Source organism: Anas platyrhynchos, chromosome 4, assembly GCF_047663525.1.
Source record: "Anas platyrhynchos isolate ZD024472 breed Pekin duck chromosome 4, IASCAAS_PekinDuck_T2T, whole genome shotgun sequence".
NCBI lineage: Eukaryota > Metazoa > Chordata > Aves > Anseriformes > Anatidae > Anas > Anas platyrhynchos.
Genome location: NC_092590.1, coordinates 33,258,414 through 33,273,488, shown reverse-complemented (window position 1 = coordinate 33,273,488; position 15,075 = coordinate 33,258,414). Strand labels below are relative to the sequence as shown.

Genomic DNA, 15,075 nt, shown 5'->3' with positions numbered 1-15,075 from the left:
CAGGAAGAAGGTCCAGGACAACCACCAGCATTGGCAATGCCCAGAGGTCACCAAGAGGCCCTGATTGCCCTGAGCAGTCACCTGGGACCCTCACAATGCCCAGAGGTCACCAAGAGGCCCTGATTGCCCTGAGCAGTCACCTGGGACCCTCACCCACACACTCTCTGCCTTTAGGTCTGGGGCACTATTTAAGCTCAAGTCTTCTGTTGTTTTCTTTCCTGGCTCATGGTGTAAGCATGCTTGCTTCTAGTTCTGCTTAGCTGACCCTGGGACCCAGCACGTAGTTTTGCTTCCTTTGTTGCTCCTAGCTGGACCCTGGACATCAGTCATCAACTTGCAGTGTCTTGGTCATCAATGGACCTTGTTTTCAGCATACAACTTGGATGCAGCCGGTCAGTGAGAACACAGCCTCTGTTGGGTTTGCCCTTAGTTTGTGATTCTGCTGCTGCCAGCCCTGTGGAGAAAACCTGCTTGTGCTGTGCCCTGGCACAGAAGCCCTCTTGTACACACCCTGCAGGTACTTTATGGGAGGCAGGGAATATACTCTGAATTTTTCCATGGAGTCTTTTGGACCCACTGTTTTGAAGCAGTACTAGTACAGAATCTGTTTGACTCTTTAGTTTCTTCTTAAATTAAAAAAAAAAAAAAAAAAAAAAAAAAAAAAAAAAAAACTCTTTATTTTTAATAGCAAGGCACTAATTTTGAAGTACATAATTTTAATTTTGTAGGCAGCTTATATGGTGACCTAATATGATGATAGAGCAGCAACTTGCAGAAATCTTCAGTCCTAAAGAACGCATGAAAGAAATCCTCAGAAACTTTCAAACTGCTGGAGTAGTTCCATAAAACTGTTTAAGATGAGCACAGCAATAATTTTACCAACTGCAGCCTATCTTCCTCTCCACAGATTTTGCAGCTGTTACTACTTCTGTAGGTGTTGCATTGATCAGTAATGTAACAAAGTTTTGTGTAGTTTTAGAAAATGTAATAATAATTTTCTCCCTATATCAGGCATTAGGAAAATTTCTTATTACTCTATAAAGACAGTGATACTTCCTAGATTGATGTAATACTGTCAAACCTCTGTTTTAGGTAGTTGCCAGGAAAAAAAAAGCTAACTAAATACTTTTTACAATATTAACTATCCTTCAGCAAAGCAATATTCTGCTGAGTCAGACTGTCTACAAATCAAGCTTTGTCTCACAGCAGACAAAAGTTTTAAGGGGTGCAACTCTAGAGCAGACACTAACTACACTGTCTTCAGTTTGAGTTAGAATAGAACAGTTTGCTTAGAAGGACCCTTGAAACATCATCTAGTCCAAATGCCTGACTACTTCAAGGGGATAACCAAAAGCTGAAGAACATAATATGCTTTATAATAATGAGGATGTTATCCAAATGCCTCTCAAACACTGACAGGCATGGGGCATCAACCACCTCTTTATGACACTTCTTTATGAAGCTTGCTCTTTACTGTGAGGGTGGTCTAACACCGGAAACTTTTCCTGATATCGTGTCTGAACCTCCCCTGGTGCAGCTTTGTGATATTCATATGCATTCTGTCTTTGGTTACCAGTGAGAAGAGACTGGCTCCACTTCCATTTCATAAAGGCCCTAAAACATCTTTCATCATGATTTGCTTGCATATATTTTTCAGGATAAGCCATTAATATTATTGTAAGGTTAAGTTATAAAACTTCCATTTTGTGCTAAAGTAGCAATCTACTGGTGATTATATTTTCAACACGATAATGGGATTCTAAGAGTAATTTTGTGTAGGATTTCTGGTATTTGAAAGGATAGGTATGCACAGTTAAGCTCTCTACACTGCATAAGAGGTGTTCTGCTTCAAATGAGTCATGAAAATAAACTTTGGTGCACAGTGCTTTGTACTGAAAAACATGGAAGTATATATTTTTTAAGCAATATTGGGCACATACTCTGCAGTGTGTGCCATAGGGGCAGAGCTCTTCAAATTCATCAGACTTCAATGCAGAATGGTAATTCTTAAGAAATGTTAAGAAAATTGCATAGATCATGTCTTTCAACTATTTTTTAAAAAGAATACTTCTGTAAAGGCGACAAATACCATCCCACCCAAAAGCAGACCATTTCTCCACTACTTCTAAGTTAGTGTGGGTGTAGCAGAAAATGTAGGAAACAACCAGTTGTCTAGTAAGATTCATGTTAAAATTCTGTGGTTCTCTGACTCAACCAGACAGTAATTCAGAAGTGTAGTGAAGGAGCTCTGTAAACTGTGTAGCCTTGTCTGCTGGAGTAGAAATCATAATCCAGCTGGATACAGAAGATATGTAAAGTCATCTTTTAAGCCCCAAAGGAAAGAAGTTCCAGATACTTCCTAGTTTTGTTCTTTTTTAACATTTGCTAATGGCATAGCTTTCTGATAGTCTTGTATATCTTATTCTTACTTGATCTATGCATTATTTATGAAGAAAAGGTGTTTACCAGGAGACTTTGGATTCCAGGAGGCAATAGGTGCCTAAATGTGAGATGAGTGAAACACCTAACATGTCAGTAATTCAGACTCTGCCACATGTTTATCAAGGCCTGCTAGTTCCTGTCTTCACCATGCCATGTGAAAACTACTCCAAAGCAGAGCCATGCTCCAAAGAAGTCAGCCCAAAAATACTGCATAAGTGTCACAGCAGCTGCTGGAGGCTATAAAATACAAAATTCTCATAAGTTTTGGCTTAGGACAAAAGCTGATTTTTAGAGTAGCTTGGTGTTTTTTCCATATAGTGTTCATCTATATGGGAAATATAATATGCTTTTCATTAGTTTGGATCAATGAAACATGTTTTGGGCAACAGCTCTCATTAGATTGGAGGTGGAATCATTTGTTTGGAAGGTGGCCAGTCTTTACAAAATAAAAGCTTTCTCTCTCTGCATTTTAGCTGATGGATGCTGATGAAGCATTTTAGCCATGTGAACAGCTCTCATATTACTTTTCCTTTTGGTTCTCGGAAATGTCTAGTAATGATGCCTGCACGAGGTCGGTCTCATAGCTGTCATCAGTCTTCCCCTTTCCATAATCCACAAAGCCAAAAGTATCTCCAAGGCTAAATAAAATCACTATTGATTGTATTAAACAAAACTAATTAGTAACTACCAAATAAAAGGGTCTTTGAAGTAAAAAGGTATGTCTAAAAGTAATAAATAAATAAATAAAAATAAATAATAAAAAAAGATAAAAATAAAAAAAGACAAACTGGCATTCATGCAAATACTTTTCCATGTCTGAGACAGTAGCAACAGACTTCAGAGCTAAATACATGCCAATGACTTGCAGGCTAAATAGGTACATGTTGGTCAGCTCATCTCTGAAAGAACCCTAATGGCAGTGAGCTCAGGTAGAGGGGTATGAAAATGTATGAGTAGATGAAAGACAATGAACTTGCACTTATGTACTTAACAGTAATGGAAGAAGTAGGATGGTAGTTAGGAGTTTGGCAAGGTACCACGAATATTTTGGTGTGCTTCAGGTGGCTTATTCTCTTATGTGTTGGGTGCAAACATAAAATCTAAACCTTCTTTAGCTGCAAATCTTTTTCTTTTTTTTTTTTTAATTTATGGATTTATATAATTTCAAGTAAAACATTGCTAGACTGATGTCTTACAAGTTCTACAAGAATATATGCTTGAATGTTTAGATGTTTAGACACAGAGATACTTGAAGTACATGCTTAGAATAGACTGTACTAAATCTTAAAATAAAAAATCCTGTGGCTGTTTACATACAGTATTTAGGAGTAGCTTGTGTATCACAGGATTGAAAGTAAAAGAGACTCTGGAAATAATACACAATGTCATGTAATGGCTTAGTTTTGTGTTCTCCGAAGCTAAGGACAAAGCTTTTTGTTCACATGCAGGATTAGGTTTTAAAAAAAAGCATCAGTAAGAACAACAATGTTCTCTGAACATTTTAGATAATGTCAGCTCACATAAGGTAAACATTTAACTGTCAAGACAATTTTGTAATTTTAAATGGATATGGGATTCTTTTAAGAGCTATCATTGCAAGGTTACATCTTATTCTTTTTAGAAACTGCAGATGCTATAAGATTCTACCTAAAAATGTCATCTTTCAATTGCAATCTCAAATGCTTCAGGCCAGTCACATCATTTATTTTATGATGCTTCTTTCTCACTTGACTCATCTTGTTTGCATATTTAAGGAAGCATATTCTGCTTTGAATATAAAATTATTTATTACATATAGAAATTATAGACATGGAAGACTTATGTTTTAAATCAATGCAGTTTTATCTGTGTTTAGTTGAAAAGTAGACTGAAGAGACTAACAGGAAGTTCCAAACTCTTTAATGAAACATGATTATATTGGATTTACATCTTTCTCTGTGCATGCAGATTGATATGAGAAATATTGCCACCATAAAAGAGATATATACTATACTTTATTCCTAACAGGAAAATATTTATGTAGTAAATGATTTATACTTAATAAGTAAAGTTGATTTCCCAGAGAAGCCAAGTTAAGTTGTGACTTAGGATTTGTGTTGATGCACATTCTGGGAATAGCATAAATATATAGTTGTAAATATATATTTATGTTTATTGTTCTAAATGTAATTGATTAGCCTAGATGAAATTGGATGAAAGGCTTTTCATTTGAGGCTAAAACACAAACTTTCTCAAGTAATATATACACTACATGAATGGGTATGCAACATTCACAGTAACATATGACTAGCGGGATTGTAAAATGGTTTTTCATGGCTTGTGGACATTTTTACTTAGAAATAAAATTTTTTCATATACCTGTCACAGCTGTGCTTGCTGAACCTATTCACCCAGCAATGAATACTCCAGATGACCTCAATCTTAAAGGCTCTCCAGGAGAAAGAAGACCAAAATGGCATGACTGTAACCTGATCTGAAAGGCAAGGTCTCTCTGTGCTTGTAAACAAGGTATGTCACAGGGTAAATCCACATTGTCTTGACTGAAGTAATGTGGATGACTAAAGCTAAAACACAAACAGTTGTTTCCCCATCACACACCAGCAGAGTTGAAGAATTTTCAGGCTCAAGGAGGCCAGGCAAAAAGAGATAAGTACAACACAGCACCAGTGGCACATTCTCATAGGAAGAATAGATGACGACAAAACAAGTTCTGTCTGCTTTCCCATGAGAGTGCTGCACTTCTGCCAGTTGTAGAGGCTGAATACGAGTAAGCTTAGTCAAAGAGGACCTTTGGGTCCTCTAGAATCTGCAGATAAATACTGTGTGTACCGTACCAGGAATACCACACCATGTGGGCAACTACCCAAGGATGAAAGATCTCAAGAAAAAATGGTGGAATAGGTGGAAGGGTGTAGCAAGCAGAGGATTGACTGGCCCTGGTTATGGGCTGAAATCCCAAACAGCTAGAGCAGTGCTTCTTCCCATTCACTAAAGTCTATTTTTTTTTTTTTTCCTTGGGAGTGACAAGATAAACATAGGATTGACCTATTGAAAGGTGGAAAGAAATCTTGATGTAGCCCTCTTTGAACAGAAGCACAAGTACAGTGATATATTGTTTCTTGTGAACAAACTATCACTTTTGTCTAGTGAGTGTCTTAAATAATAACTTTTAAATTTACCTGTGCGTTCATACCTTCTCGTTCATGTTACTGATTTTCAGGTTAATTTCTTATCTATATTGTCAAAAAGAAATGTTTTAGTGCAAAAAAAAAAAACATAATTTGTGGGTTACCATTGAAATTTAATTTACAATTACAATTTACAATTACAATTGAATTTGCAATTAATTTTACAATTAATTTTAATTAATTTTACAATTTAATTTACAATTACAATTTAATTGATATGATAAATTTTTGCTTCCATTATGGGGAGGGGGGACACAAACTAATGAGAAATGTGGCTAATCATTCTTTATTACTGTGCCACCACATCTGCCACGCATATTTTGTAAGAATGCTTTTCATATTACATATGAATCAGAAATGTTTGAACTATTTTTTTCTCCTACTTTATTTTCCTTGCTAAAACTACTAGATTAGGCATTTCATATTGTTTCCCTTTATTAGTTGCTGTGCAAAATGGTTTTCACTTAGGAAGACTTCCCAAAGCGCAAAATGTGAGAAACATATTTAAAAAGATATGTTTGCTCTCATGAAATTTGAAAGTTTCTCATTGCTTTTGAAAACAAAGCCCTATTCTTCATAAGCAACCAAACTAATTAGTTTGACTACATTAACTCCTCTTTCAGGGATGCCTCAGTCACATGTTTCCTTAGGTCAATACTAAAGAGATAATTAATGTTTCAGAGTAGCTTCAGCTGCAGTATTTTCTTTGCTCTTAAGCCAACAGTTTTAAGGAATAGTTCTTCCAATCGCTAGGGAAAAATCAGCACAGACATATTTATCTGTGTACAGTATATACATAAAGAACATAATAGATCCAAGGAATATGAGAGCACTGATTACTTAAAATTTTATCCTTCAGATTACAGACATGAATTAGACAGAAATCCACTATAATAAACAAGTCATTTGTGGTGTTAGCAGAGAGTGTCATGCTTCCCAGTTTCTAGAGAGCAGATGTGCATAGCATTTAGCAGTCATATTTGACAACATTTCAAGTTAAAAGAGTAAATTTGCATGAAAATTTAACCAGCTTTTCCCATCTCCTCCGACTTAGACATGCTTTATCTAGCTCAGAGATCAGGTACACAGCGGGAGATGTGAAAGGGGATGCCTGCAGTATGGCTACTGACAGAGATAGTCTTTGTGGAGAGCTCTGAAGCTCCGCACCTGGCAATTCTCTTTCTCCAAAATGAATTTTCTCTGAAAATATAAAATTTTGATGGGGAAAGTGGAACTCAGGAACACAAGGAGATGAGCAAAGGAAAACTTTGCTGTATAAACACTGCTCAGTTCAGTCCTTCTACAGAGAGCTCTTGAGAACTGCGGCCTGCCCTCAGCTGAGCAGAGCATGGTGTACACTGTGAAGTATGTGTTTCAACATTTTCTTTCAAAAACGAGTTACTTCAAGTAAGAAACCAGAAGTTTAAAGCTGAGATGGGGTTAGATTATCCTCAGGAAAGCGTTTCTGATGGACATGAACAAAAGCAGGGAATCACAGCAGTGACAGTGCTGCAGTAGAAAATTTCAAATAATTACTGCCCGTTACTTTTACCAACAGACAGTTGTACAACCTACAAGTCTATAGGTGCATATCCATTCAAATCAGTGAATAAGCATGAAGCATATGGTGTGTGACTCAGGATGTGGAAGGAAGGTATTCTGCTACCAGTATCCAAAAGACTGCACTTAATTTCCACCTGGCCTTTGAGCTGCAGTAGAGAAGCTGCATGCAGCAAAGAGATAAAGGCTTGCTTTCTAAGCTGGACTGCTGAGAACGTGCTGAGGTGAGAGTTCAGAGGGCTTTTCTATCATTTTGTTTCAACAGAGGAAAAATTCAATACCAAATACATCCCAAAGAGAGTTCAGATGGTAGCATGTGAAAAACAGTTTTAAAGTTAACTGCAAAACCGTGGAAAGCATACACCGACCCTTTTTGTCACCAGAACCCAGAGAAATTTCAGCTATCACCACCCATGGGGAAGTGTGTCTCCCTTCCTGAAACAGATTATTTTATTTTTATTTTTATTTTTATTTTTTTACATTTTTAGGTGATCTCAGACTGGCCATTTTAAGCAGTGAGTTAACTGTGGTTCAGTGTTGTGTATGCTGCAGAAAGCCCTATATGAAATCACCTATTCTTTCATGTGTTTTCAAATGCCAGTTGAATGTTAATCAAGGTATGATCTTCCAGCTAGTCCTAGTAAAGGAAGATTTTTTAAATTTATTAATTTATATATCTTTAAGATCAACCTAGATTGCTAAATACATGGTAATATTTTAATTAGTGAGGAAAAAATAACATAATTCAAGAAAATCAGAATTTCAGTCTTTCAATGTCTTTACATTCAGGAAGTGGAACATAAACAGCACATGCCAAATCACTATCGATGGAAGACCAAAGTTGTCACTGTTCTGAATTGACTTGTTTTTTGTTACATGCATGGAAAACAAACAAACGTAATAAAAAGGACTCTTGGAAAAATAAAAAGTTAGGCAGCAGATAGATATAGGTCTTAAAGTTCAGTGATTGCCTGCAAATTTTGCTTGAACTTGCACTGACATCTCATAAAAGTTAAAAGCTTCACAAAATTTCTTTTGGGCTCTATCATATCTGATGAAATACTAAGGCTTCTTGCTTTATTGAAAATAACTAGTCAGGTTATCTTTAGGACAGTCTATCTAAGACACACTGTCTAAATTGAATCCTTATCCAAGTGGAAATTCAGTATAACATCTTTTGTTTGATTACAACTGAACATGTTTCAAGAGAGGAAGCAAAATCAGCTTTGAGTGGACAGATTTACTTGCTTACTTTAGGAAGAAGATTGTGTTTAGATTAGGTTTGACTGGAAATCCCTCTTTCTAGTCCAGAAAAATCTTTAAAGGAATAGTTACAATTCTTTATAGATGCAGTCCTAACTCTTCATTTTCTTCACAATCCCAAGGAAGTCCACATTATTCTTACTGTAGAATTACTTCATGTTTGTATCTCCTTCAGCTGAAGAATAGGACACTTTGAGGTCCAAGTGCACTGAATACGTGTCTTAATTACCAAAATGATTCCCACAGATCCAGACATGGATTACTTTATGGGAGATATTCTCCTCTCACTAAACAATGTTACTGACATATTTACTCACTTTTTTTTCTGTTTATAGATTATTTTGAGACAATTTATCATCAGCGTACATAATTTTAAATCAGTCTATGGTTTATAAAAATGTTTTGATCTAAAGCTTTGCCATTCCAGTTTGCTTCAACTGCCTTTTACTTGGCATATAAAATATATGAAATTTAGTATAAAAGTGGTATAACTGGTAGTTTTGTCTCCATGTAATTCTCTGATTGCAAACCTAGAGGAGTTTTTGAGTTGAGCAGGCAGTTTTTGTGTGTAAATTCTGTTCCTCAGTCTCTGCTAAAAATACTGTGCAAACAAAGTTTTGTGTAAGTGTTTGTTGGAAGAAAATTTGTTTATATTGTGGCAACACAGTTGGCTTTGCCTTGACATCTGTGTGTTTCTCTTCAGGTTTCATTTATCTTTGTACTTCTCTTGTACCTGTCCTCTACTCTAGCTGCAGCATGTTTCTCAGATCTGCATGCTTTGTGTTCAGATGATGGTTTGATGAATGTCTCAGATGATTTACAATGAATTATAAGACAGTTACTTTTAGGCTTTCTTGAAAATGCAAATGAAAAAGTGAAAAATAAAAATTCAGAGTAAATCTGAAAGAAGAGGGTGTGTGAGATTGCTTAAAGTATCATTTAGCAGATTTTGCTATCCTCCTTTGTAGAGATTATTAGAAATTAATTGCTGCTACTAGAAAATAAATTGCAGTGCTGAAAAAGATGCCATGCACATTTTAATTACAACATTGGACATGGTTGAATAATTTGTAAGAGGGTTTGAGACTAAAGAAACTTAACTTTCTCTCTTTCTCTTATGTATGTAAAAGGAAAGGGATAATGAGAGAAATCCAAGAATGTGTGAAAGCCCAAGTGCCTACTTAAACTCCGAACAATAACAAATGAAGGTACATAATACCATTTTCCAAGTACTGAGTCTTTTTTTACAGATTGATCTCTCATTTTAATCCCCCTTAGATTTTTCTAAGTGCTCTAGATAATCTGATATAGTAAACACCTTTCCTTTAAAAACAAGGTGACACTGCAGCCATTTTATCACTGCCCTATAAATTCAATTTTCTACAGAATCCAATAAAAATATTTTCCAATAATTATTTTCCTTAGGGTTTCTTCCTGCTCAGTCAGAACCTGACACTGTCTGCCTTAATCAAACTATATGACTGGTTCCCAGAGTAGGTCCTGGGAGGTGTAGAAAGCCAAGGCTGTCCTTGTAGAGGATCCATTCCTTTGCTTCCAAGCAAAGGAGTTGTGATCCCTTATGCTGGTTTGAGCATTGATGAGTTGTTGGGTTGTTTATTTTTCTCCTTTCCTTGTGGTTTAATCTGAATAACCCAGTCAAAAATAGTACATTAGTTTTCCAAGGCAAAGGCTGAAGAATTCCCATATGTTCATGAATACACATGTTGTGGTCCAAGCCGTATAAGTGCCTTCAATTTTTTGTTGCTTCTCTACCAGCACAGGAAGTTTCCCCCAGTAATCTTGAAAAAATTAAACAGACTCTGAGGCTGTACTGGCCCTTTCTGTGGAGGCAACATGAAGCCCATTTAGTAATACTCATTGTCCCCTACTTAGAAGAAAGGGGATCATCATAATGAGGTTTCAGGTCAACCAAGGTTGCTCACAGACACCCACTGAACAGGTGTTTCATTGCCTGCTTTTAAATACAATTATGAGTGTTTTTTGTTTTGTTTTGTTTTTTTTGGTGTTACTGATACTCGACCCTTGAAATGGCAGAACAGAATTCTGAGTAAAAAGAATAAACTTTTTTTTTTTTTCAATACAAAGGCAACTATGAAATGTTGAGGGAAAAAAAAAAATGTGTACTTATTCCATCCTGCAATAGAGTTGTACACAAAAGTACTCAGGATTCAGGATACCTGGAACACAGTGGTAGGAAAGTAGGCTTTCTATAGAGGAAATGGAGTGGGCTGCCTAGAGCCACTTGATAAGAAAAGCTGGACACAGGGCTGTGTTAACACTGAGATGTTGCGGTCAGGAGTGTAAGCACATTCAGACTTCAAGGTGTGGCTATATTGTTGGGTCTGCAACCATTCTGGCTGAGCTTACCCAGACTTTCTTCATGCTGTAGAAATGATGGTCTTTACCATCATTTGTGATGCTTTTGTGATGCATTAGCATCACAATTTAGAAATAAATGCACATAGTCCTGCAACGCTCAGTTTCGCTTTCTTATGTCGATGTTCAGCTTTACCTTTACTACCCATCCTTTTCTCCAAACAATATCGTATTCCTGCCCACCTTCCTGACAGGAGAGTGATTATGCCATTAGCAAGGGCATCACTGCTGTTCTATTCTGGCTTTTCTGCCCAGTGAGTTGTAGTTATTCTCCCTACACAACTGTACAATTTCAGTGGCAGAACAGAGGATATTATAGGTGACTAGATTTGTAAGTGATTCTAGCTCTTAATGTTACTTGTTGGCAATGTTGATACTTATAATAACTTCAGCCTAGAAACTAAGATAACCCTTTTTTATTATTATTTTGAGTGATAATTCACTGTGCCATTAAACAAACATTTAAGTATATTGATCATACTTGTACAATTATAATCTACAGACTCATGCTTTCTTAAAGTATTCAAATTATGAATTCATACAGATTAGAATTTGAAATCTCTTCTCCCACTTAGATGATAGAACCTTCTTAACTTTATCATTTTATTCAAAAATGGGCAAGATGCTATTCTGTCTAAATTATAAGGAATATGCTTTTGAGTGCTGTAGACAAATATCAATATAGGAATACTCCCAGCTATTTTTAGAAATTTTTTTCTACCTAAATGCTTAGTGTTGTCTTTTAAGAATACTGGAGGCAAAACCATTCTACAAAATAATCCCCAATTTCTTAACAATGGAATTTTTTAACTTCTTACTTTACTTTTCTTTTTTTCAGTATTAGAGAACTAAATATCTAGCAGAGTGCTTAAAATAGGCTTTTTTAATTGTTTAATTTTTATCAATTTTTCTTCATCTAGCTTTAGTGATTATTGAGGTGCCATGACAATGGTATTTGCTTTCACATGTTGCATCAAGTTAAACCACAAGGGACTTGAATGATTATTCAGGAAAACCTAAGATGACTCTATATACAAATTCCAGTGGAAAATAGGATTTATTGTTTTAAGGCTAAATGATTGGAGTAATAAAAGATATATAAAAAGATAACAAATGCCATGAAGCCACTATATTTTATATAGAAAATAAAACATTTGTTACAATTGTAATCTCCCATGCTTCAAAGAATATACCTTGGTCCAACCTCCACTGAAATTAATGAGTTTTATATGAATTCTATCAATCACTCAGCTGTATTTACCCAGTTTCGTAAACTAGTTTCTTTCCTAGGATCCCTCAAGGATGTACAAATGTATTGAATTTCATAAAATTTAGACAATTTAAGACTCAGTTCTAGTTTCACTAAAAACAACTTTTTCTGCTAACTTAAATGCGCACTGATCCACAGTATGAAGAAGAACTGAAAATGTCTCTCTCTGCGATTGTTTGCTTTCAGTTGCTCTTATAATAAATTAAAAATTACTCAGTAACTTGTGTCACAGGAAAAAAAAATCATTTAGAAGTAAAGCTAGTTTAGCAGGCTGATTTCCATTTTACAAGTGATGAATTTATATATCTTGTTCAGCATGTTGGTTTTATAACCAGTTTCAACATTGTGGTGTTGCTCATTTGTCCTGTTAATCTGTCTAGGGACAAGTAAGGGCAGGTCATGTTGTGCTGTAAATGGAAGCCCAAGTCAACAGGCTTGTGGGAAGGGCAGAACTCATGTCTTCTGTCTGTGGATGTAGGGTGGACCACTGTCATGGTCATGTTATTTTCCACAACTGCTTCAACTGCTATTAACAATTCATCTCTGAGCTGTCTTCAGATATGCCTGTATTAATCCTGTTGGTATAAATGGGCAAGTCATTTATTTGAATGAATCATCATTCACAATGAGCTGTACATTGCTTAGAGATGCTGATATCCGTTATCTATAGTTATTAGATGCACCTGTGGCTTTAAGACATTTCTAAATTTAAGTTCTCTATTCACTTTTTAAATAGCCCCAAATGATGCCTTTCTCTTTCGTTTTAACCAATGGGCCTCATGTGTTCTCAAGTGCTTTTACATTATGTTTGGCTGATGCAACAGCATAATATGGTTCCTCTGGAAGAATCAGTGACAGCAAGTAGGGCATACGGTTACCAGGGAAATGAAGCATTCAGTTGCTTAGATGGCCTATATAATAGATAGTTCACTGAGCATTTGATTTGTATCTGTAAAAATCACTGATGAGTATTATAGCGTTATTAATAAGATGTCCACACTTATTCAGATCATTAAAAGTACCACATTAAAATTGACAGTGTTTCCAATACTGTTGCAGGATTCACTTGTGTGTGCCTCAGAGCTGGCAGATCTTGATGCAAGATTGGAAATCAATGACTGCTTCAATGAAGTTCTGTCTGTGTATACAAGAGAAGAAAAAAATCTAACATTCCAAGAACTAACACACAAAAAATTACCTTTTCAAATGTAATTATCCACCTTTTTTGGTTGGTTGGTTGGTTGATTTGTGTGTGTGTTGGAAGTGTTTAGATATACCACAGACCTAAAAAACATAGCAGAGCTCAATAGATCTTGTTAGCTTTATTTTATATGAACACTATTTTTTCCCTCTAAAGGTCAGCTAGGAAAAAGCTCTAATTTACTGAAAAAAAAGTTTTAGTTTATATATGTATATTTTGTCAGTAGAAAAAGTAGATCTTCCCATTCATTCTAAAGGATTTTGATAATTTTCCACCTATACACCTCCAATATTTTTTCATGGTAAAAATCATCATTATGTGCTTGTATTTCTAGCTCTATATGCCACCAATTTGCAGACAGTTTATAAAAATATTGTTACGCCTGTGTCATGAGCTGAAAGAAGAAAAGACAGCTTGCACAAAATACATGATATACAGACAAAAGAAATATCATGGGCAAGGTTATATTCTTTTACAGAAAGTGCTCTGGATGCTTTACTGTCCAGGCAGGTCCAGATCACCAGCATGATAAGCCTCCAGAAAGCCATTAGAGTGCGTGATGTTTATGTTCATGTTTAAATTCTGCTACTGTGCTACCTTACTGTTGTGGGAGCAGAAAGCCTGACTTTCAGAAGCATTTAGTAAATGCATGAATGTATTGATGAATACATTTCTAAAGAGACTTTTAAAATACTGAATGGGAGTTTCTTGTTATACACATAGTCAAAGTCTCACAAAGTGAGATAACCTGGCATTTTGGTAAGAAGTCAAGTCAGCCTACAAATAATCCTCTCCCAAGCCTCCATTCAGTTTATCCTCCTGTGTGAAATCTAAAAATTAGTTTTATTCCAGGTGTGCATTGCACTCTACCTTCTTTTTGAGTATCCTTCTGTCAGGCTTCACTACTTCAAAACTGTCATTTTTGAGAGCAGAGAACCCCTGTTGCTGCACTGGGTGGATGTAGCACACTGGTTGGGATCAATCTGAAAATTCCATCCCCTCATGCCAATGCATCTATGTGAAACAGAAAACTTGGGTTATTATTGCATCACTTCATCAATGATAAGTCCTTCATTGTCTCTGAAAATGCCAAATTCCTCTTTCAAACTTCAAAATCATTTTGATGTCACAAATAGGAATGGAAATTGGCATTTAAGTAAATTGGTATTTTCCTGCATAAAGAGAACTATAAAACCAACTTCCACAGCAGTTGCAACCTTCAGAGTTGAATCAATAGATGAAATGTGTAACTGAAATATTTTAAAAGTTGGAACAGCTCTAAAAACCTTTACTTTCTGCAAAAGGAAGACATGAAAATGCCACAGACTAATCAATTCTGTATGGTTTCTGAACAGCAGCTAATAAAAAAAGATATGTTTTTAAACATCTATCTCCTTTTCACAAGCAGTCTTTAATCTTACCTCATAAAAACGATAATCTTTAATAGCTAAAGAAATCAAGGCAGGTTATGCACTGCCAGGAACCTGTTAGGAAATCCTAACTGCTCTATAGGCCTCTCAGTAAAGTTCAGGGCTTGTAAAGCAGCCTACCAACTTAAATATAAAATTGCCATGAACAATTTATATCAATAAGTCATGTAAGTTTCCTGCTAAAGGTTTCATTTAAATATAGATTGAACTAAGAACTGAAGCACAGCATATTCATGCAGAAAAACTGTGTACTGAGTAGTTATGCAAAACAAATGAATTCCAATTTCCTCTATAATGTTTTGTTACCTATAGCTATAGCCATTG

General features: G+C 35.7%; 1 long non-coding RNA gene across 2 annotated transcripts; it reads left to right on the top strand.

The window, feature by feature from the left end:
- The first annotated feature begins 223 nt into the window (after positions 1-223).
- On the top strand, positions 224-14,711 carry LOC106016048 (uncharacterized). 2 transcript variants are annotated; one of them, XR_001188463.4, is made up of 3 exons: positions 224-392; positions 4,810-4,950; positions 13,180-14,711. It is a non-coding gene; the product is annotated as an uncharacterized lncRNA (long non-coding RNA). The 2 variants fall into 2 exon arrangements; XR_002400654.3 differs by having other exon boundaries at positions 224-517.
- Positions 14,712-15,075: the final 364 nt, after the last annotated feature.